At 40.3% G+C, this 24,048-nt stretch overlaps 1 long non-coding RNA gene across 1 annotated transcript in view; it reads right to left on the bottom strand.

Moving 5' to 3' along the window:
- Positions 1-241: 241 nt before the first annotated feature.
- LOC128779039 (uncharacterized) overlaps positions 242-24,048 on the bottom strand; it is a 44,626-nt gene continuing 20,819 nt past the window's right edge. The window contains exons 2-3 of the long non-coding RNA XR_008424962.1: positions 1,730-1,867; positions 242-1,503 (exon numbers count right to left, since the gene is read on the bottom strand). This is a non-coding gene — a long non-coding RNA (uncharacterized LOC128779039). The remainder of the gene's footprint in view (positions 1,504-1,729; positions 1,868-24,048) is intronic.

Here is a 24,048-nt window from a genome sequence, read left to right as displayed (position 1 = left end):
GAAGAGGCACAGAATTTATTTGGCTCGTTGAGTCTGAATCCTAGGGAGCCTCTAGGTGGCTGGAGAAACTGACTCAGGATACAGAGAATCTGCAACGAAGCAAAGCAGATTTCTAAATATTGTGTTGAAACTCTGAGGAAAGGAGATACTAGAACATTTCTACCGATCAGGGAAAAGGAAAGTGGAAAATAACACAACAGTTTCCATTTCTACTAATTTAAGATGTATGAAATCCAGTTAATCATGTCTTATATTGTTTTATTTTAGAAACTACAAATGGGTCTTTTCTTTCCATGAGACCTTAATTTTTTCAACCCCCAACTCCCCGGAGGTGTTGCGGAACTGAACCCCGGGGGGGCTTCTGTATCTCTTAATTCCTCGGGTTGAGAGCTTTAGCTTTGGCCAGGATGACTCTGGGCTCTGGTAGCGTCGTCTGCCCATCCTCCCTGCAGACACGGGAGGGCAGTGCAAAAGCAGGTTTCTTTTCCCTGGACTCCTTCATCTCTCCCAAGGTGTCACAGAACCTCCCACTCCCGCCTCACCAGCTGTAACATTTCCTGTTCCTAGTGTCAGTTCCCTATTCTTTTAAGTATCCCCAGTAGAAATGGGATATGTTACGGAAACGAAATTGAAATCCTTCTAGTTCCCCAGAACACTACAGAAAAACATTTACACATACCAAAACTGTGCAAGGGGGGAACTATGATGTGTGGTGGTATCACTGAAATGCAGTAATTCTCAACCTTTGGGGAGTTACAGGTCCTTTGAGAATCTGATGAAAGTTAAGGATCCTTTCCCCAGAGAGATGTACATACGCCCTCACAATCTTGCATACGATTTCAGAGCATTCAGGAACACGTTAAGGATCTCTCCTGGAATGTTTACTGAGGAACTCTACCAAGATTTGGGTACTGGGGAACGAGAAGTATGAGAGATGCTCCCACCTCTGAATTTGTTATTAAAAATGAAACAAGTTTCCAGAACGTGCACCCCATCACAGAGTTTGATTATATGCTTTGACATGTACTTTATTAATTTATGACACTAAGTCAGCACATAGGCTATTAGAGATTGCAAGATAGGATCATTCAGTATTTGCTGAGAGTGCTTTGAGGTCATTAGCTTTCTAATGAAAATATGTGGATGTACAGTTAGAAAAATGAGAAGTAGCTGAAGTTAGCTAAAAGGGGGCACACCATGGACTTTAAACCGATATTTCCAAAGTGCCATGACCATCTTTTTGAAATATAGCACTGCACCCCCCCCACCCCCCAAATTTTGTGTGCAGCCTTCTCCCTTCCCCCCAACCCCCGAATTCTGATAGCATCTGCTGTGACTGGAGCGATCTTGGGCTGTGGGCAGCTGGAGTTCTATCTGTAGGAAGCTCAGGAGAGGGACAGGGCCTATGGGCTACCAGTGCTAATGACTGCCCCAGGGGCCATGACTCGGTAAAGAAGCCACACGTTAAACTGGCAGGGGCAGAGTGGATCTCCCGGTGTTCACCTGAAAGACACAGGATTGGGGGGCACACATTAGGGCCTGAGAGGATTTACTGAGTCATCTTCCAGCCAGTGGCCTCCAGAGGCCACATTAGGCTCCTGGGGAAGGGAGCTAACATTTAAATGGAGCCGCGGCACTACTGAGACCTTGAACCTGCTGTTGGTAGGCTCTGCGTGTAAGGGTAACAATGAATGAGAGGCACCAGCGGGACTGCTTTCCTTCTCCTTACCTGCCATTTCTCTCCTCCCGTCTAGTCTGCGTGGCCAATTCTCTCCTCCCCTCTAATCCACGTGGCATCACAGAAATACACTTGAATGTGGTAGCCGAAAGGCTCAGGGCAAGTTAATCTAGCTGTTCAGCTTCTCGTCTATATGATGGAGACAATAATAATATATACGTCATAAGGTTATTGTAAAATTAAGTGAAATAATGCATGTAAGTAAGGGATTTACTACAGTGCTAATTGCCTGGGAAATATTATAAATGGTCACCATTTTTATAGTTATTTGGGCATTTATGTTTCCCTATCAGGCTGATGACAAACTTCCAAATGTCAGGATGCATCCTATTTTTTACCACAGAGCTTACATAAAATAGGCTTTTAGAAGTATTTTTGAATGAATAAATAAATAACTGCATTAGTGAATGAGGGAATGAGTGGAGATGGGTTGAAAAATCGATGTTTTGAATAAACTTGGATAGGTGTCCCAGGGCTTTTGTGTGTGTGTGTGTGTGTGTGTGTGTGTGTGTGTGTGTGCATACATATGTATATAAAATATGTACGTATATGTATGCTAGACTCTCTGAGTAGACTGTTGTTCCCTTTGACTTTGCCCGGCCACTGACTATTTCTTGCCTTTTAGCTATCACCTTAGCACAAGCTTTTAGAAAGACCTTCCATCTGGGGCACCTGGGTGGCTCAGTCATTTAAGCACCTGACTCTTGATTTCAGCTCAGGTCATGATCTCATGGCTCGTGGGATCGAGTCCCGAGCTGGGCTCTGCACTGATAGTGAAGAGCCTGCTTGGGATTCTCTCTCCCTCTCTCTCTGCCTCTCCCCTGCATTTTCTCTCTCTCTCTCTCTCTCTCTCTCTCTCAAAATAAATAAACATTTAAAAAAAAAAGGCCTTCTGTAATGACCCTTATCCAAATGAGCATCCTTGCCCCTGGCCCCACTTGTTATATTTTCTATCACTACCCTCTGTTTAGATCACTTATAATTATATGATTTATATATTATAAAGTTTGTAACTATATAGCTATTTGGTTTTGTAACCTTGTTTATTTCTCACTACATAATAAGCTCTGTTGCCACAGAGAACTGTTTTCTTCATGACTCCATGGAGAGGCAACACAGTCTAATGGGTAGAGCTAGGGATTTGAACCCATGCGGTCTGACTCCAGGGACTGCCTGCTTCCAAACCCTGGCTCCACCATTTATTAGCTGTGTGACCTAAGATGAGATACTTAACTTCTCTTCTTAGTTTTCTCATTTTCTAATAGGGTAAATAATAGTACCTTCCTCCCTGTTACTGCCCTTCCATCCCGGGCAACTGGGTTTTCTGCCCTGGGCCGTGTGTTTTAGAGGATGCTGCTCCAACACCACTGTGGCTAGATCCCACTCCTCATGCAAGCAGTCCCTAGGGCCAAGGGAACATGCCCGTACCTGCCTCTTTTAGACCACACTTCCGGTACCTGAGATCCCGGGACTCCCCTACCCAGATGACTCCAAGCAAGCTTCCAGAGCCCTGTGGAGTCTTCCCCCCATGTCCCCAGTGTGCACACCCAGAAACCTTATGGTAACTAAAGATCTGCTATTTGCAGAATGGGAAGGTGGACACAGCTTAGATGTTTTGTCTGAGATGTCCACACCCATTGATCCAAGGCTCGTTTTGTGGTACAAGATATGTTGCAGGTGGGAAAAGAAGGGAGGTAGGCTAGGGTCCTTTATTTTATTCTTGCTTTTAATCTGGCAGATGCTAGAGACAGGCCACTACCTCCTAGATTGTTGTGAGGATTAAATGAGATATTACATGTAAAGCCTTTAGAAAATGCTTGATATACTGTATAGTGCTCAATAAATATTAGCTATTTATTACATATCCAGTTAACTTAGCACAGGGTCTAGTGCATCGTAGGTGTTTAGTCATTTTTTGAATGAATGAATAGATGAATGATTGCTTGAACTTTTAGCTCATTAATTGGGGCCCATCTTGGTTCTGTTGCTAGGTAAAATCATCTGTGTATTTGAACGAAAGATTTCTTTCTTTGTTGTAGTCCTTGTTGGCTGAAAGTAAGAAATACTGGCTTGATATTCACAGTTAAGCATGAATAGCGAACTTCCTATCAGGAAAAAGGTCTTAGATGTTGATTTCACAGAATGACAGTGTTCAGAAAGGGTCTGTATCTTATTTAAGCGAATAAATTATTTTTCAAGAAATACCATAAGGGATTTGAATTTATGTACTGTTAGATGCTCCCTGCTAGCCCAAATACATTTGCAGTGACATATACAATGGCAGGATTTACAACAGGCTTCTAAGCTTCAAGACAACTTTAATAGTTTTCTGGCAGCACAGAGGACCCTTATCATAAGCAGAGTAAGTGGGCTGCCTGTTAATATCATTGGAAGCCCCCAAAGCCCACTTCTGATGGCTGATCAGGGGCCATCAACCTCATGATTTAAATTCGTCTTTGGTTCATCAACAAATGTGAAAGGATCGTGGATATTAGTGACATACAGAGCAGTGGTCAGTCTCCCCTCTATTGCTTATCAGCTGTGTGATCTTAGGCCAATTTCTGAATTTCACTTTGCTCCAGTTTCCTCATCTGTATCAAGAGCTAACAGTAACACTGAGATGGGTTGTTGCACAATCCCATCAGAGAACCCGGCGGAGTGCCTGGCTGACAGTAGATCTCATTCCCTTCCCCACTAATTACCATGTATAGGGCCATGAAACAGAGAGTATATCCTGAGTTAAGCTTGTTTTGACAATATAGTTATACAGGAGGTACTACTGAACATACACTTACAAATCTGATGAATAACGTAGCTACCAATGCAAAGTATATGAGCAAACTTCATAATAACTGATAGCAGGAGAACATAGCAAATTACTCTTAAAAGATAATGCAAACATTCATTTTGCTTAAGTCTTCTAAAATGCCATTTGATTAAATCATATTTTTGTTCATATTAAGAACAAAATTGGTGTTTTATCATTAAAGAAGGTAGAAAAAAAATAAATGTTTTAAAAATAAAGCACAAGTCTATTTTAGTTCTAATTTCTCCAAAACATTCTTTTGGAAATGAAAAAAAAAATCACTAAGTCTATTTTGTATCCTTATTAAACCAACATCGGGGCTCCAGGGTGGTTCAGCCAGTTAAGCATCCAACTCTTGATTTCAGCTCACGGTTGTAGAATCTAGCCCCATGTCAGGCTCTGCACTGGGTGTGACGCCTGCTTGGGGTTCCCTCTCCCTCTCTTCTCTTCCCCACTTCTGCTCATGCACATGCACTCTCTCTCTCTCTCTCTCTCTCTCTCTCAAAATAAATAAATAAACATTAAAAAATTTTTAAAAACCCAACATCTATGGAACTGCTTTAGAGCCCTTTTGCCACTGGTTGGTAAAGATTGTACACTCTTCTCTTCTGGGCTTACTGTCCCCTAAATAGCATTCTCCCTCACTTTATCTGCACTGAAGGCTGCTCTTGGGAAAAGGGAACTATCTGATACCCAATTTCCATAAGTCTGGAATAGTGAGCAGCCAAGGTGGAAGTTCTACTCCCAGACTGATCTTTTGCATCTGCTCAGGGTGGTGCCCTGGGTGGGAGGTGACTTCAAGGACCTGAGCCTCTGATTTCTCCACAAAAGAGAATCTGGGTCTCATTTGCTTACCAGAATGTGGAGACTTCCTTTTTACCATGAGATAACTTGGAAATACAAATGCCTTTTTAGGGAACTAAAACTTGTGGTAAAAAATGAAATAACTGAACTTAGTTACATTCTTGACCGTAACTTGGTGGGGGAAAAGAGACTAGAGAGCATGATGTGAAAGGCCTATGGAGGAGGAGAAAAGCCTGGGGCAAGAGCCCGTCAGGAGCTCAACAGGAAATCTCCACTGGCTCTAGTTTTAGGTTTTTTTTTTTCCCCCCAAGTTGATTGATTATTTATTTATTTATTTATTTATTTTTAATTTATTTGTTTTTAAATTTATATCCTAGTTAGTTAGCATATAGTGCTGTAATGAAAACAGGAGTAGATTCCGGTGTTTCCTCCCCTATGTATAACACCTAGTGCTCATCCCAACAAGTTATCTTCCTTAATGTCTCTTACCCATTTAGCCCATCCTCTCTCCCACAACCCCTCCAGCAACCCTGTTTGTTCTCCGTAATTAAGGGTCTCTTATGTTTTGTGCCCCTCCTTGTTTTTATATTATTTTTGCTTCCCTTCCCTTCTGTTCATCTGTTTTGTATATTAAATTCCACATATGAGTGAAGTCATGTGGTATTTGTCTTTCTCTGACTAATTTCACTTAGCAGAATACCTTCCAGTTCCATCCACGTAGTTGCAAATGGCAAGATTTCATTCATTTTGATCGCTGAGTAACTGTTGATGGACATTTGGGCTTTTTGCATACTTTGGCTGTTGTTGATAGCACTGCTATAAACATTGGGGTGCATGTGCCCCTTTGAAACCGCACACCTGTATCCCTTGGATAACTACCTGGTACAATTGCTGTGTCATAGGGTAATTCTATTTTTAATTTTTTGAGCAACCTCCATACAGTTTTCCATTCCACTGGCTGTAATTTTAAACTAGAATCTGAAATTTTGAAATTCTTTAGTGCTGGCAATGGGCTTTTCATTTAAACAAGAAAAAAAAAACCCCACACACCAGAATAAACACACAAAATGGACCTTATATATCCACTTAGTGCTGGTTTGCAGCCATTTAATGAACATGCATGGTATTGACTTCAGGGTCCATTATGGACATCAACGCTGCCTGTATTTGTGTGTGTGTGGGGGGGTTTGTGTGTGTGTGTGTGTGTGTGTGTGGTTTTTTTTTGACAGTCTGATTTTCAAGACTTTCTCATAGCTTTTAGTAGTATTTTTTGGACTTCTCTTCATTAAGGATTTTAAAAGCAAAGGTCTTTGCTTACATTGAAAGTGCTACTTTTCCTAGCATCAGAGTTCCTTGCTAATGGCTTTCTGAATACCATTTTCATTATTTAATTTTTATAGAACTCTACTTCCTTTATTATTACATTTGCCTTTGTAATATGCACAATCTGTTGGCTACATATTGCTAGGTTTTAAATATTTTTCCTGTTTACCATTAATAAAAAACAGTTGCTGATTCATCTGCCTTGCAGAATAAATCACTAACCTCATCCGTGCACAACAGAAAAATGGCAGGTATATCTTCTGATCATCCTCCCTAGCTATTTTGCTCTGATCTCTCTCTTTTCCTCTACACTAGTGAAGATACAATGTCCTCTGGTTATGGAGAGGAAATAAACATAAGGCTAAGGTTATTTGGATTTTATAAATGTAATAGTAATCAATAGTAATCCCAGGGCGCCTGGGTGGCTCAGTCGGTTGAGCATCTGACTTCAACTCAGGTCATGATCTCGAGGTTCGAAAGTTCGAACGCCATGTCTGGCTCTGTGCTGGCAGCTCAGAGGCTGGAGCCTGCTTCAGATTCTGTGTCTCCCTCTTCTGCTCTCTCTCTCAAAAATAAATAAACATTAAAATTTTTTTTAATGTAATAGTAATCCTTTGCCTAGTTAATAACAGGAGTGTATATAACACTTGACACTTTACCAAAGGACTTCACGTATGTTGTTTTATTGGACTCCTGAAGGGTTGTTCTAATTATTATCCCATTTGATAAATGTGACCTGCCCGAGTTCATGATTAATGAGTGACTGAGGCCACCCCTTCTTTCTTTTAATCAGGCTCATCTTAATGAAAATCTTAACCATCTTAACCAAAATCCCTTTTCCAGTCCCACAGGCTTTTGGCTACAAACCTTTTCTCTTGCCCTTCAGGGCTGTGGCCACTCGAGAGTGGGTTGTACCCTGTTGCCCATTTCCTCATGTTGAATTCATTCTTCAGTTCTCTGAAATCCAAGGTTGGTGTCCACCACCGTTCTGGACCGACTTACTAAGAGTAAGAGTCACAGTACCGTCTGGTTGTTACATGCCGTGAATATTTTTTTTTTAATTTTTTTAAGTTTATTTATTTACATTGCCATGAGTCTTTAAAAATTTTTTTAAGTTTATTTATTTATTTATTTATTTAGAGACAATGAGAGAGAGAGCATGAGTGAGTGAGAGAGAGAGAGAGAGAGAGAGAATCCCAAGTAGGCTCTACACGGGAAGCATGAAGCCCAATGTGGGGCTTGAACTCACAAACCACAAGATCATGACCTAAGCTGAAACCAAGAGTGGGACGCTCAACCGACTGAGCGACCCAAGGTCCACCCTGCCGTGAGTCCTGTTGCTTGTTTCTACTTCAGTTCTCCATACTCTCAACACCACTGGTCACGTCTGCCTTCTTACAGGCCCTCATTGGGTTTTTTCCTCCTCTTCAGGAGAGTCTGCAAGTCTCTTCAGTGACTCGTCTTCCTGCATTTTTCCTTAAATAATGAGACTTCTCACAGTGCTAGCCTCCACTCACCTCATTTTTCTTTTTCTTCCCATTTCTTCTCGTCCCAGAGAAATTTTATCCCCTTCTCACGGTTGCCTCTATAGGTAGATGACTTCATCAAAAAATATCACAGATGTTTTCAAACATAAACAGAAGTAGAAATAATAGTTTAATGCCTGTGGACCTCATCACTCAGCTGCAGTAGTTACTGACGTTTTGCAAATCTTGTCATTTCCCTTGTGAATACTTCAGTATGCACTTCATAAGGGCTTTCGAAAGTTATAGCCACCACGCCATATTTATTTTATTTATTTTAGCAGAATTAATAGTGTAATTACTTAATGTCATCTGACGCTTTCTAAATTTCTATGATTTTCCTAAGGATACCTTTTTATAGTTGATTTGAATCCACATTTTAATGAATTGCTGTCTCTTTATTATTATTATTAATTTTATTTTTTTAATTAAAAAAATTCTTTTAATGTTTATTTATTTTTGATGAGAGAGAGAGACAGAGCGCAAGCAGGGGAGGGGCAAAGAGAGAGGGAGACACAGAATCCAAAGTAGGCTCCAGGCTCTGAGCTGTCAGCACAGAGCCTGACATGGGGCTCAACCCCACGGATCATGAGATCATGACCTGAGCCAAAGTTGGCTGTCCAACTGACTGAGCTACCCAGGTGCCCCTAAAGTTTATTTATTTGAGAGAGGTAGATAGAAACAGTGTGACTGGGGAAGGGGCAGAGGGAGAGGGAGAGAGAGAATCCCAAGCAGGCTCCATGCTGCCTGCTGCAGAGCCTGATGTGGGGTGGGGCTCAAACTCACAAACCGTGAGATCATGACCTGAGCCCAAACCAAGAGCCGGTAGCTTAACCAACTGAGTCCCCCAGCCCCTGCTTTTTAAATGTTTATTTCTTTTGAGAGAGAGAAGGAGAGAGTGTGCACATGCACGAGAGTAGGGGAGGGGAAGAGAGAGAAGGAGACACAGAATCTGAAGCAGGCTCCGGGCTCCGAGCTGTCAGCACAGAGCCCACGTGGGGCTTGATGTCGTGAACCGTGAGATCATGACCTGAGCCACAATCAAGAGCTGGACGCCCAACTGACTGAGCCACCCGGGCATCCCTGATGTCTCTTAAGTGGATCTCCATTTCTAGTGCTGCCACACCAGGCCTTTCTCTCAGGCTCCAAACCCAAGAGCCCAGCCGACCCCTTTAGTTTCATTTGGAGGCCTCAAAGGTACTCCAGACTCTACATATTTCTATCTTAACTTCCTTTGTCCCTAAAAGCTTACTCTCATCTTGTGCTTCTTGTCTCAGGAAATGGCAGTACTGGTCCACCTGATTGTTCACGCCAAAAACCTGAGGCTCTTCTCTGATCCCCATCTCCACTCACTTCTCATATGTCACACGTTCCCAGGTACCGCTAATTCTAGCTCCTCCATATCTTTTCAGTCCATCTTTCCATCTTCCCTGCCATTATCTTCGTTCAGATCATCACTGTCCCCCTGGATTGCTGCAAATCCTAAATGGTCCCCTCCTTAAAGTTCTTCCACAGCTCCCGTTGTTTTCAGGATAAATTTTAACATCTGATAAGGCCTTAAAAACCCAGTGCATGCTGCCATCCCCAGCCCCATTCCCCTCTTCCTCTTCTGGTACTGTGCGCCATAGCTGGACGTGCCTCCGTTCCCTGCCCTTTCTCACCTCGGGCCTATGCTATGATGTTCCTTTCGCCCGGAATGCTCTTTTGTTTCCTCTCCCAACCCTCTTGTCACTGATTTCACTCCTTCTTGTCATTATATCTTTGCTGAACAACGCTTCAGGGAAGTCTTCCCTCACTCTCCAAACCTGAGTCAGGTCCTGCTGTCTGGGTGCTGAGGGTACCTGGAGGTACTCGGTTTCAACTCCTTTTGTAATATTAATTGCATGGATTTGTAACTGCTTATTTAGGTGTCTTCTGTCTTCCTTGTGGTTGTAATCTGAGTAAGAATAGTGTCAGTTATTAGGCAAGCGCTCCATAAATATGAGTTGAATGGATGCAGTAATGATTCTTTTTTAAGATTTATTTATTTATTTGGAGAGAGAGCAAGTGGGGGAGGGGGGAGAGAGAGAGAGAGAGAGAGAGAGAGAGAGAGAGAGAGAGAGAGAGAGAGAGAGAAGAAAAGAGAAAGAATCCCAAGCAGGCTCCACGCTGTCAGCCCAGAGCCCAATGCAGGGCTCGAACTCATGAACTGTGAGATCAAGACCTGAGCTGAAATCAAGAGTTGGATGCTCAACCGACTGAAGCCACCCAGGTGCCCTTTTAATTTAATTTTTTTTGAGAGAGAGAGAGAGAGAGTATGCATGAGTGTGAGAGAGGGGCAGAGAGAGAGAGAGAGAGAGAGAGGGAGGGAGAGAGTCTTAAGCAGGTTCCATGCTCAGCACAGAGCCTGATGTGGGCTTGATCCTACAACCGTGGGATCATGACCTGAGCCAAAACCAAGAGTTGGATGGTCGGTAGACTGAGCCACCCAGCATTTCTGAAGTAGTGATTCTCCTAAGTCCCAGGTTTCCAGTGTGTACCACTGTTGCTTAGTGTTGTAGGTACTGTGTGTGATAGGTATTGCTTGTAGCATCCAGGCCTTAGACAATTAAGTTGAATTTTCAGAGAATTGTTGAAACATGGCAATAAAGTAGTGTAGGGTAAATATCGTAAGCTTGTTCCTGTCTTAGGGCCTCTGTACTCGCTACTCACTCTCTTTGAAATATTTTCCCTCTGTCTTCACCCGTTTTGTTCCTTGTCCTTGAGACTTAGGTGTAAATGTCACTTGCTACTCTTTCTTTGTTGTTCTTTTCCCTCTCTCTCTCTCTCTCTCTCCCCCCCCCCCCCAAGGGAGACAAGGGGCTTCATCTTTCCTGTTCATTGCAGCATTGTAGGTATTCAACAAATATTTGTTGAATTAGTGGAAACACGAATGAGTGAATGACTGCTACAGCAGTTGAGGTGATACACTTCCAGGAAAAATAAGGGGAAATGACAAGCTTATATGTTTTTCAAAAGTAAACAAACCCTCTGTAGGTCCTTTTATTAGGCATGTAATCTTGTGTGTAGCCTTTTTCTGTGCTATTCCTAATTGTCCCTTTCTTACAGGTTATGTGGGGAGCCGTTTGATGGACACTTTCCATTGGACCACCTTGCTTAAGTGAGGTGCGAAGCATGTGCTAACATCAGCAGAGAAGTGAGCTTTGCCAGAGGTGTAAATGAATAAGAAAAGTAACCAGGGGACCTACTGAAAGAGACCTTTTAACAAAAGAGGGAGGTACCAGTTTGTATATTTCAGCTTCAGAAAACCTGTTTCAGACAGAGGCTCATTGTAAGGCTAACTGATTTAGCCCAAAGAGCAACCAGGAGGGTTCAGTTTGGATCACTGGCAGTTGGGTGGGACTTTGGGCAATAGTGGGGGGAAGAGGAGAAAGGAGGTTTGGTTGGGAAGGCAGTGGGATGTGAAAGTGCGTTTCTAGTGAGCGGGCAGGAACTCTGCCCACAGAGATGTTCTAGTTTCATGGCTCCTTAATGCCCGTGTTCATTGAACTGGGTCTGGGAGCAGAACAGTGAGTTTAGTTCGAGACATTTGAGATTGAGGCATCAGTAATATTAATAAAAAGCTCAGGGATCTAGGTTGGATCTAAGAGATTTCGTAGATGCCAGCGGGAATACCAGCATCAAAAGGAGGAGAAGAGGGTATGGAACTCTTTGACAGGGACCTAACATTTCTTACTCAGAGGGGCTCAGGATCTTCTGAAGATCACATGCTATTGGTCATTCCTTTCTGAATTCTTGTAACACTTCCTATCTGTAACTTCTAGGCTTCTAAGCCTTTGGCAGAGTGTTGTGCAGTAGAAATACAATGGGAGCCACACATATGAGCCACACATATAACTTAAAATTTTCTACCGGCAACATTTTAAAAAGTAAGACAAAAACCCTAGGTGAACATAATTGCTAAAATTTAGTTAATTTAACCCAATAAAATGAAAAATATTACTATTTCATCATGCAATCAATATAAAATTTAGTAATGAAATACTTTGTAATCTTTTTTTAAATACTAAGTCTTCAAAATCTATTGTGGATTTTACACTTAAAGCTCATCTAAATTCAGCCTAGCTACATTTCAGGTGCACATCACATGTGGCTAGTGACTACCATATTGGATAGTGCAGTATGTGTTGTACTTGTATTAATATGTATTCGGCAGGACAGTCATGTCCTGTCTTCCTGATGGATTTGTAAGGCCCCAATCCCTCTTTGGAGCCCCAGTGCTCCACGTAGGGCTCTGAGCAAAAATCAGCTCAAATGAGACCAATTTCCGGAAGCCTTCCTTGATCCTCCTCTTGTAAGGAACCATTTCTTCTTCTTTTGGGCTCCTATAACATGTGCCCTGTATGTCTGTGGTGCCGTTTCTCAGTTTTTACCTGGTATGACAGTTGTTGGTGTAAATGTCTTAGAATTGCTCTTTCTAGATGTGAGCCGAAGGCAGAATCTATCTTTGGAGTCCTCATGGGTGCCTAGCATATTAACTTTTTCTCAAAGGAAGAGTTCAGTAAATGTCTGTTGAATAAATATGTGCACATACTAAGCATTTATATCAGTTATTGAGTATTTTGGTAAGTGATAGGTAAGTCTGGACATTGAAGAGAAAGTGACAGGTTAGGTACAGTAAAGCGAATTGACTCAACATTTAAGACTATTTCTTGGTAGTCAGAAGAGACACAATAAAAAGGAAAAAAATAAAAGGTGGGATATTCATCCTTTGTCCTGGGGAGGACAAGCCACTCCTGTTGTTCACTTCTCTATTAATTTGGTCCTCCCTGCTCATTTATCTATTTTATGACTGTCTACTTTTACCTGCAATAAATTCAAGTTCCTATTTCATTTGCAGATCATCTTAAAGATACAGAGAAAAAAGAAAGCAAATGTCAGCCTGGGTAGGTAAATTTCTATAGCAGTGATACTCAAATTGTGGCCCATGGACTAGAGCTGTCTGTGAAGAGGTATGTTCAGAAATGAGATTAATCATTTTGGAACTTTGTAACACTACAGTAAATTTGTGCACTTGAATCAAATAAAAAAAGAATTAAGTTTGTATTTTATACTTGTTCTTATTTTTATTTTGTTTTTCCAATAAGTAACTTAAAAAACAATTTTACTGAGGCTATAATTGAGGTACAATGTGCTGCATATGTTAAAAGTGTATAATTTGATAAGTTTAGACACGTATATATCTATGAGACCATCTCTACATCCAAGATAGTGAACATATTCTTCACCCCCCCAAATTTACTCATACTCCTATGTAATTGTCCATCTCACTTGGCCCTCTTCCCCCAAGTAACCATCAGTATACTTTCTGCACCATAGATTAGACTGCATTTTCTATAGTTTTATACATAGAAGAATACAGTGTGTGCACTTTTTTTGTCTGCTTCTTTCACCCAGCATAATGATCTTGAGATTCATCCAAGTAGTTGTTCATATGAACAATTTGTTTCATTTTACTATTGAGTAGTAGTCCAATATATGGATATATCACAATCTATTTATTATTGTTTGTCTGCTGGGGGACATTTGGGTTGTTTGATAATTTTTGGCTGTTACAAGCACAACTGTTCAGAACATTTGTGTACAAGACTTGGTATGGCCATATATTTCCTTGGGCAAATATCTAGGGGTAGAATGGCAGATCAAATGATCAAACCAATTTAAGTCAGCTTGGGCTGCTATAACAAAATATCATAGATTGGGTGGCCTAAGCAATGGACATTTAGTTTCTCACAGTTCTGGAGGCTGGGAAGTCCAAGATCAACATGCTGGTAGACTAGGTTCTTGGTGAGGTCATTCCTCCTGACTTGTCGACCGCTGCCTTCTCTTCATGAGCACTGTGTGCTCACATGGCCTTTCTTTGGTGCATGTGCATAGATACATCTGTCTCTCTTCATCTTCTTACAATGGGCACTAATCCCATTATAAGGAGCCCACCCTCATGACCTAATCTAAACCTAATTACCTTTCAAAGGCCTCATCTCCAAATACAATCACACTGGGGATTAGGGCTTCAACATACGAATTTTAGGGCGATACAAACATTCAGTCCGTACAAAATGGTAGGTGTTTGTTTAACTTCTCAAGAAACTGCATTTTATATCACCACCAGCAGTTCATGAGCATTTCACTTCCTCATATTTTTACAAACATCGGGTATCATTTAGTCTTACTAATTTGAGTCATTCTGATAGGCGTGTAGTGCTGGCTCATTGTGGTTTTAATTTGCATTTCATCTACTGATGTTGAATACATTTTCATCTGCCTGGTTGACGTCTGAGTATTTTCTTCGGTAAAGTGTCTTTCCAGATCTTTTGCCCATTAAAAAAAATTGGGTTGTTTTCTAGTTGAGTTTTGAGGGGCCTTTATACATTCTAGATACAAGTCCTTTATCAGGTAGGTGCTTGCAAGTATTTTCCCCCAGTCTGTGGCTTCTGTTTTCATCCTCTTAACGGTGTATTTTGAAGAGCGAAGGTTCTAAATTTTGATGAAGTCCAGTTTGTTTGTTTGTTTTAGTGGATTGTACTTTTGATGTCATGTCTAAGAAATCTTTGCCTCACCCAAGGTCACAACGATTTTCTCTTATGTTTTCTCTAGGATTCTTATTGGTTTAGGTTTTATATTTAGGTCTATGATGCACTTTGAGTTAATTTTTGTATATGGTGTGTACGGATCTAAGTTCTTTTATTTTTATTTTTATTTCTTTGGTGGTGCTGGGACATATGGATGGCCAACGTGCCAGTACCATTTATTGAAAAAGTGTATCCTTTGTTCTCTGCATTGCCTTTGTCAAACATCCATTGTCAGTATGTGTGTGGGTTTATTTCTGGACTCTATTCTGTTCCATTGGTTAATTTGTCTGTCTTTATGCCAATACCATGCTGTTTTAATTACTGTAGCTTTATAAGTATTGGGACAAAGTAGTGTTAGTCCTCCAACTTTGTTTTTCTTTTGATTATTCTAGACCTTTGCATTTCCATATGAATTTTAGAATCAGCTTGTCAATTTCTGCAACAAAAACATACTGAGATTTTGACTGAGATTATGTTGAACCTAAAGATCAACATACGGAGAAATGACATCTTAATGTTGAGTCACTTGACTTCTCTGTTTATTTAATTCTTTAATTTCTCTTGGCAATATTTAGCAGTTTTCAGTTTACAAGTCTTTTTCGTCTTTTGCCAGATGTATCCCTAAAGCTTTTCATATTTTTTGATAACTATTGTAAATGGTATGTTTAAAATTTCAATTTCTGATGACTTAGTGCTAGTATGTAGAAATACATTTGATTTTTGTATATTGCCCTTGTATCTTGCGCCCTTGCTAAAAAATGAAGCAGTTGAAGCAATAATAATTAGATTCCCACTGTTCTGACTGGATCTTAGAAGGAAATGGGACAATGAAAGATAAGCCGATGGTTTTGATATAAGGATGCTGGGAGAGAAGAACCTGGAGAAGAGCTCCGTTTTAAAGATCCTTTCTGTTGTGAAAGGCTGGACACAGGGACTACGTCCAGGGCTGTGTGGTTGTCGTTCCAGGCATCCTGGCCCAGCAGTACCTCTGGGCTGGGTCCTCTTTCTGGCTTTTGCCAGAAAGGGCCATAGGAGGTGCTCAGCAGCTCGGCCATGGTGTAGGAAGGGTCATAGTCAATAACTGCACCATCCAGGGCGCCTGGTGGCCCAGTCAGTTAAGCTCCGACTCTTGATTTCAGCTCAGGTCATGATCTCACAGTTCGTCACTTCGAGCCCCCATCGGGCTCTGTGCTGACAGTGTGGAGCCTGCCTGGGATTCTCTGTCTCCCTCTCTCTCTGTCCCTCCCCTGCTGGCTATCTCTCTGTTTCTGAAAAAAAGTAAATAAATATATAAAAAAATTGCACCATCCATCACCAGCTGCAAACTCATCCATTCGTGAGTTTTTCTCCCGGGACCTGAGGTAGAACAAAAGAGGAGTAGGCAACAGGCAGTTGCTACCACTTTTAGATTCTCAGCATTCACGAGCCTCCTTTCTTTTCTTCCTTCCTTGCTCACACTCGCTTTCTTCCTTCCCTCTTCTCTCCTCCCTACCCCTTCCCTCCCACCCACTCCTCTCCTCTCCCTTCCCCTCTCTTGTGTTCAAACTTGTACCAGAGGCCTCTATGTTGATTTCACTTGGGAATATACCACAGCCCTGTTTACCCCAATAGGGTCAGATTTAGGTCTTTGCAGGCTGAATGAGCTCCCAGTCGGCTTCTATCTTCTGGAAACTGGAGTTTATCCCTTTCTAGTAACTGCCTGATTTACTTCACAAAGCTTTTGTAAAGATCAAAGGAACAATGCCGTGAAAGTGTTTTGCTTACCACTTTCTAAGAGTAAGTAAAGGGTGTTTATTATTATTTGACAAATACTTATGGAGCATTTATTTTGTTTTATGCACACACTAAGGATAGAGCAGAGAACAGACCTGGTCTCTGTTCTTGTGTCCTGAAAAGTTGAGTAAGGCAAGACAAATATGGAGCAAATAAGCACACAAGAGATTATATGAATACGATTGTGATGAGTGTTCTGAAGGAAAAGCATGAGTGCTGTGAGAATGTGAAATAGAACTTGATTTGGGGATCTCAAAAAAGACCTCTTTGAGGAAGTGACATTTAAGCCGAGACCTAATGGGTGAATAAAAATTGCCCAGGTGACTGGTGTAAGGAAGAAAATTTCAGGTAGAGGGGACCATGTATAAAGACAAGGAAGCAAGATGGAGATTGGAATATTGGAGGAAGTAAAAACACTTGGGAGAGTCAGGGACCGAGGGTCACTAGATGAGGCTTGGGAGGTAGGTAGGGATCAGATCATGCCGGATCTTGAAGCCACACTGAAGGTTTGGGACTTTTACAGATAGCTCTCTATATATTTCAACAGAGGGATTTAATATAGGAGATTGGTTACACACATACTGGGTGGCTGGGAAAGCAGTGGTGTCCGCTGAGATAACCTGATATTGGTAATTAGCAGTTTCCACTCTATGGAACTGGTGGTATTAATAGAATCCGGGAGTTTCCAGAAGGAGCCTGTTGCAGCTGGTGGGACCACAGAATAAGATGGAGTAGGGCCCTTGGTGTAGGAGTTAGGATTGCCAAAGGAAAGAGCCACTTGTAAAGTTGTCAGAATCAGGGAGAGACTGATAGCAAGACAGAAACAGAGAGCTTTCCTCTCTCCTTCTGCTTCCGCTCTCCTGCCAATACCTCCTAGTAGTAGAAGCTAATAGAAACATGGAGTTTACAGCCGTCTAGCCACAACATTATAGAGCAGAGTAGAAAGGGTGGGTGTTGTACAGAGTAGACAACAGTGGGTTAGAGACAACAATAGAGTATGAGTAAGTTTTATTTTTTTAATGTTTGTTTATTTTTGAGAGACAGAGACAGCATGAGTGGGGGAGGGGCAGAGAGAGAGGGAGACAGAATCCAAAGCAGGCTCCAGCTCCGAGCTGTAAGCACAGAGCCTGACGCAGGGCTCGAACTCACAAGCTGTGAGATTATGACCTGAGCCAAAGTCGGACACTTAACGGACTGAGCCACTCAGGTGCTCTGAGTCAGTAAAAGCTTTAAATCCTTGAATTGCAGAAGAATTGATATCATGTTGGTGACAGCTTCCCTCCCGGTGTTCACCAAGTTATCTTTCTCTATGGGTGGTATTAGCTAGTGAATTCCCCAGGTGCTTAACTTAAAGTCTGTCAATCTTACATTCTTTTTCCCATAGATACTTATGAGTTACACAAGAGGATATAAGAATAGATATCATGTGTTCAATACCTGCTTGGTTATAGCATCTTACAATGTCTCATTTAATCCTTACAACAAACATCAATTGAGTGCTATTATTATCTCCATTTTATAAGAAGGTGATTGTGACTGGGGGGAGGGTAAGCTAATAAGTGACATTGCTGACATTTGAAGTAGGGCTTACTTTTATAAAACAATTTTTAATGTTTATTTATTTTGAGAGAGAGAGAGAGAGGAGCAGAGAGAGAGGGAGACACAGAATCCAAAGCAGGCTCCAGGCTCTGAGCTGCCAGCACAGAGTCCGACACGGGGCTTGAACTCATGAACCATGAGATCATGACCTGAGCTGAAGTCAGACACTTAACCGACTGAGCTGCTCAGGCTCCCCTGAAGTAGGGCTTTCTGACCCAAAGCCTGGCTCTGTCCATGATAGCCCAGTACCTAGGCTAGAATTTGGGATGAAATCTCCGATACAAACCTCCAAATGTAAGTGATTTCTCTCATGTTCAATTTCTTCTGACTTGTGAGAGGATTCCCAGTGGGAATTCTGGGTCAGTTGAGCAGGGGACACAGCATTCAGGGTCTTTAGTGTGATGAGCTTTTTTTTACTAATGACACTTAAAATTTATGGTCAAGAAAATTGTGGAGTTTGGTTTGCTTTTACTGTAGCATGAATGTTCTCACTTTTACCTGTAAATCATACAGTTTTATTCATAGCAGAAATGTCATATGGTTTATTTCCACCCTCACTCTTTAGGTTTGTTCTGAGCATTAAATGAGATGCTGTGATGTGCTCTAACTTAGCAGGTATTCAACAAAAGATACCCAAGAAGTGGATCCATTTTTAATCAGCTGATTGTTTTGAGAACACAAAGTTCAGTTAAGAGATAGGCCAGTGAGAAACGTTACAGAGATACTTTGATGGGGCCACGGTGACCGAGAGGGGAAAGAATTCTTCTGGAGGGAGAGCTGACATTCGTCATTAGTACCTATCTGACCCTTTCCTGAAGTTAGGAGCAATATAAAAGCTAATAGTGTTTGGCGATCATTTAAACCTGAAAAAAAAAACCCGTGAAATACTTTACCTACAGTTCAGTTGAGAGAAACACTATGCAGACATTAAAGAGTACTATTTTATTACTTTTTTAAATTTAATTTTTACTTTTTAGAAGTTTATTTATTTAGGAAATCTCTACATCCAACGTGGGGCTTGAACTCACTGCCAGTAGACCTTGACCATTTTGCATAAAAATGGGTTGTCATTTCTTCCAAATTGGATTCCTATGTTAGTGCAGCATTCATTCTTTCTTCTTCTTCTTCTTCTTCTTCTTCTTCTTCTTCTTCTTCTTCTTCTTCTTCTTCTTCTTTTTCTTCTCCTTCTCCTTCTCCTTCTCCTTCTCCTTCTTCTTTTTTTAAAATTAAAAGCCAAGCTCTGAACCAGAATTATCCATGCAGAGATGTTCTGTTCAAAGCATTGCACCACATTATGTTTTTGTTAGAGTTGCTACCATTTCTAAGGTTCCTTTTCTCTTACTTCTCATACCAGAGACCGTTTAAAATACCACAAGCTTTCCCTTACATGAATTACTGAAAGACCTGTTAGGCTAAGAAATTAACTTCAAGGCAGTATTGTTCTCATGAAAATAGTATTCTCTCGTGGAAATTTATTCTCTTTTGTATTCTTTGTTATCTACTCAAGGTGAGGTTCCTGTGTATAGTATATGCTTCTGGCATGGTGCCTTGGTTGACTTACTGCAGGCAGCTGCTCTATCGATAAACAAAGTTGGAAAGACTTTGCATGTCGCTTGCTCTCTGTATCTTAACTCTTCAAAGTCACTCAGGTTCCAAGTTAAATGCAGCCATTCATGCCTTGCTAGGAATGGGGAAGGAATTCTAAATCTGTTGGCCAAGGGCAGAAGAGCAGTTCTTACACTGTTCGATCCAAGGACCCCATTTTAAAAATTATTAAGGACCCCAAGCTTTTCTCTAAGTGTGTTATATTTATTAACATTTACTCTATTAGAAATTAAAACTGAGTGGCGCCTACGTGGTTCAGTCGGTTAAGCGTCTGACCCTTGATTTTGGCTCAGGTCATGATCTCATGGTTGGTGAGTTCAAGCCCCGAGTTGGGCTCTGCACTGACAGCACAGAGCCTGCTTGGGATTCTTTCTCTCCTCTCTCTGTGCCCCTCCCCTGCTCATGCTCTCTCTTTCTCTCTCAAATTAAATAAACATTTAAAAAAATTAAAACTGAAATTTAAACATTTTCTTCACTAAAAATAATACAAAACCCCTATATGTTAACGTGACTGACATTTTGTTTTTTAAATGTTTGTTTGTTTGTTTAGAGCACCCGCGCAAGTGGAGGAGGGATAGAGAAAGAGAATGGCCAGCTGGCTCCGCACTGTCAGCACAGAGCCTGGATCCTGCTTCAGATTCTGTGTCTCCCTCTCTCTCTGCCCCACCCCTGCTTGCACTGTGTTTCCCTCTGTCTCTCAAAAATGAATAAACGTTAAAAAAAATTAAAAAGAAGAAACAGAAATTAAAAAAATAACTATATTTTTAATTATACTTTTTATTTAGTGATAAATGTAGACTCACGTGCAGTTGCAAAAAATTATACTGAGAGATCCCAGGTCTCCTTTACCCAGTTTCCCACAGTGGTACTGTCTTGCAAAACTATAGCATAATATCACAACCAGGATATTGCCATCCGTACAGTCAAGATGTAGGATGGTTCCCGCACAAGGACCTTTTCTGTTGCCCTTTCATAGCCACATCCCTCCTCCCCCAACCACCAACCCCTTGCAACCATTAATCTATTCTCCATTTTTATAACTTTGTCATATGTATCCTTTTAGGATTTGCTTTTTTTTTTCACTTAGCATAATTCCCTGCAGATTCATCCAAGTTGGGTGTGTCAAGGGTTTGTTTCCGTTGCTGAACAGTGTTCCATGGTATGGATGTACCAACAGTGTATTTAATCATTCACTTGTCCAAGGATGTGTGGATGGTTTCCAGTTTGCAGCTGATATGAATATGGCTGCTGTGAACATTTGTATGCAGGTGTCTGTGGAAACAATAAGGTTTCATTTTTCTGGGATAAAAATCCTCAAGAGGATGATTGTTGTGCTCTATGACAATTGCATGTTTAGTGTTATAAGAAACTGCCACACTGTTTTCCAGAGTCACTGTACCATTTTACATTTCCACCAGCAATGTATGGGTGATCTGGTTTTTCTGCATCCTCGCCAACAGTTAGCATTGTCATTATTATTTGGGGGGGGGGGGTGTTTGTTAATTCTGTAAAAATACACATAAAATGTATCATCTTAATAATTTTTTCCCATCTTAATTTTCCAGGGTGCGGTTCAGTGGTATTAAAGACACTCATATTGTTGTGCAACCATCAGCACTATCCCCAGAACTCTTTTTATCTTATAAGATTGAAACTCTGTACCCATTAAACAACAACTCCCCATTGCTTCCTCCTCCAGTCCCTGGCAGGCACTATTCCACTTTCTGTCTCTATGAATTTGATCACCTAGGTACCTCAGACAAGTGGAACCATATGGTATTTATCTTTTTGTGACTGGCTTCTTTCAATTAGCATCATGTACCCCAGGTTCATCCATATTGTAGCTTTGTCAGGATTTTCTTCCTTTTTCAGGTTGAAGAATTCCATTGTATATGTATACCACATTTAGTTAATCCATGCATCAGTTGGTGGGTACTTGGGTTGCTTCTGCCTTTTAGTTATTGTGAATAATGCTGCTAAGAACAGCATTCTGAAATACAAATATTGCAGAAAGATGCTGCTTTCAATTCTTTTGGGTATACTCAGAAGTGGAATTGTTGGGTACTATGGTAATTCTCTCCCTGTCTCTCTTTTTTAGGGACCACCATACTGTTTTCCACAGCAGCTACACCATTTTACATGATCAGGAACAGTACACAAATTTCCAATTTATCTCCCACCTCACCAACACTTTTTTTTTTTTTAAGCAGCCATCCTTATGGGTGCGAGGTGATATTTTATTGTGGTTTTGATTTGCATTTCCCTAATAGTTAGTGATGTTGGGCTTCTTTTCTTGTACTTATCAGCTATTTGCTTATCTCCTTTGGCGAAATGCCTATTCAGATCCTTTCCCATTAGAAAAAAAAAGGTATTTATTTATTTTTTTATTTAATTTATTTATATTGAGCAAGTGAGCGAGCAGGGAAAGGGCAGAAAGAGAGAGGGAAAGAGAGAGAATTCCAAGGCTCCGCATTGTCAGTGTGGAGTTTGACATGGGGCTTGAACCCATGAACCGTGAGATCATGACCTGAACTGAAATCAAGAGTCAGATGCTCAACTGACTGGGCCACCCACATTCCCCAAATCCTTTCCCATTAAAATTAGGGGTTTTTTTTTGTTGTTGTTGTCTTTGAGTTTTTAGAAGTTTTCTATATATTCTAGATATTAATCCTTTATCAGACATATGATTTACACATATTTTCTCCCATTCTGTGTGTTCCCTTTTCACTTTATTGATAGTGTCTTTTGATGCACAAAAGTGTCTGATTTTCATAATTCTACTTTGTCTATTTTTACTTTTCTTGCCTGTTCCTTTGGTATCATATGCTAGAAATCATTGCCAAATCCAATGATATGAAGCTTGTGCCCTATGTTTTCTTCTAAGAGTTTTATAGTTGCAGGTCTTACATTTAGGTCTTTCATCCGTTTTGAGATAATTTGTATATTATGTTAGATAAGGGTTCAACTTTGTTCTTGTGCAAGTAGATATCCTGTTGTTCTAGCACCATTTGTTGAAAAAGCTGTCTTTTTTCCATGGAATAATATTGGCTCCACTGTCAAAAATAATTTTTCCACATATGCAAGTGTTTATTTTTGGGTTCTCTAGTATATTCCATTGGTCTATATGTCTGTCTTTATACCAGTACCATATTTCTGATTACTGTAGCTCTGTGGTAAGTTTTGAAACCAAGAAGTGTGAGTCCTCTAGTTTTATTCCTCTTTTTCAAGGTGGTATTCATGGTCCCTTGAGATGCCAGGTAATTTTAGGATGGATTTTTTCTATTTCTGTAAAAAAATGGGATTTCAATAGACAGTAGTAATGAAATCTTAACAATAGTAAGTCTTCTAATCCATGAACATGGAATAGCTTTCAGTTGATTTGTACCTTATTTAATTTCTTTCTGCAGTGTTTTGTAGTTTTTATTGTACAAGTCTTTCACCTCCTTGGTTAAGTTCATTCCTAAGTATTTTATCCTTTTTGATGATATTGTAAATGGAATTATTTTCTTAATTTTCTTTAAAGATTGTTCATTATTAGTGCATAGACTTTTGATTGGACAGTTTTATCCACTTACACTTAAAATAATTATTGACTTCTCTCACTTTGCTGTTTACTCTCCATATGCCTTATAGCTTTTTTGTCTCTCATTTCCTGTGTTAGTGTCTTCTTCTGTGTTTAGCTGAGTTTTTAATAGTAAAGTGTTTTCCTCTTTTCACTTTCTTTCATATACATTCCATAGCTATACTCTTTGTAGTTACCATGGGGCTTACATTTAACATCCTAAAGTTAACAATTTGAATTGATACCAGCTTAACTTCAATAACATATAAAAACTCGACTCCTATGTAGCTCATCCCCACCGCCTTTCAATGACTGATATCACAAAATTATATCTTTATACATTGTATGTCCAAAATCAAAATAATAATTTTTTAATGAATTAGTCTCTTCAGTCATGTAGAAAACAGAACGCAGAGTTACAAACCAAAGTTACAATATTACCTTTTAGATTAATATATATGTATATATATAATTTTAGATTAATATATGTATGTATACATATAGATGTGTATATATATTTTAAAATATTTTTAAATAAATTTTAAAATGGATTAATTACATATATATTATATATAATATATTAAAATTGTCTTTTTTTGTCTTTTTGTTGTTTAGTTGTAAAAGTTGTATATAGTCTAGGTACTAGACCCTTATCTGACATATGATTTATAAAAATTCTTCCTCCATTTTGTGAGTTGTCTTTT

The sequence above is a fragment of the Panthera pardus genome, unplaced genomic scaffold (assembly GCF_024362965.1).
Source record: "Panthera pardus isolate Hobbes unplaced genomic scaffold, ASM2436296v1 HiC_scaffold_22, whole genome shotgun sequence".
NCBI lineage: Eukaryota > Metazoa > Chordata > Mammalia > Carnivora > Felidae > Panthera > Panthera pardus.
This window is presented reverse-complemented; position numbering and strand designations above follow the sequence as displayed.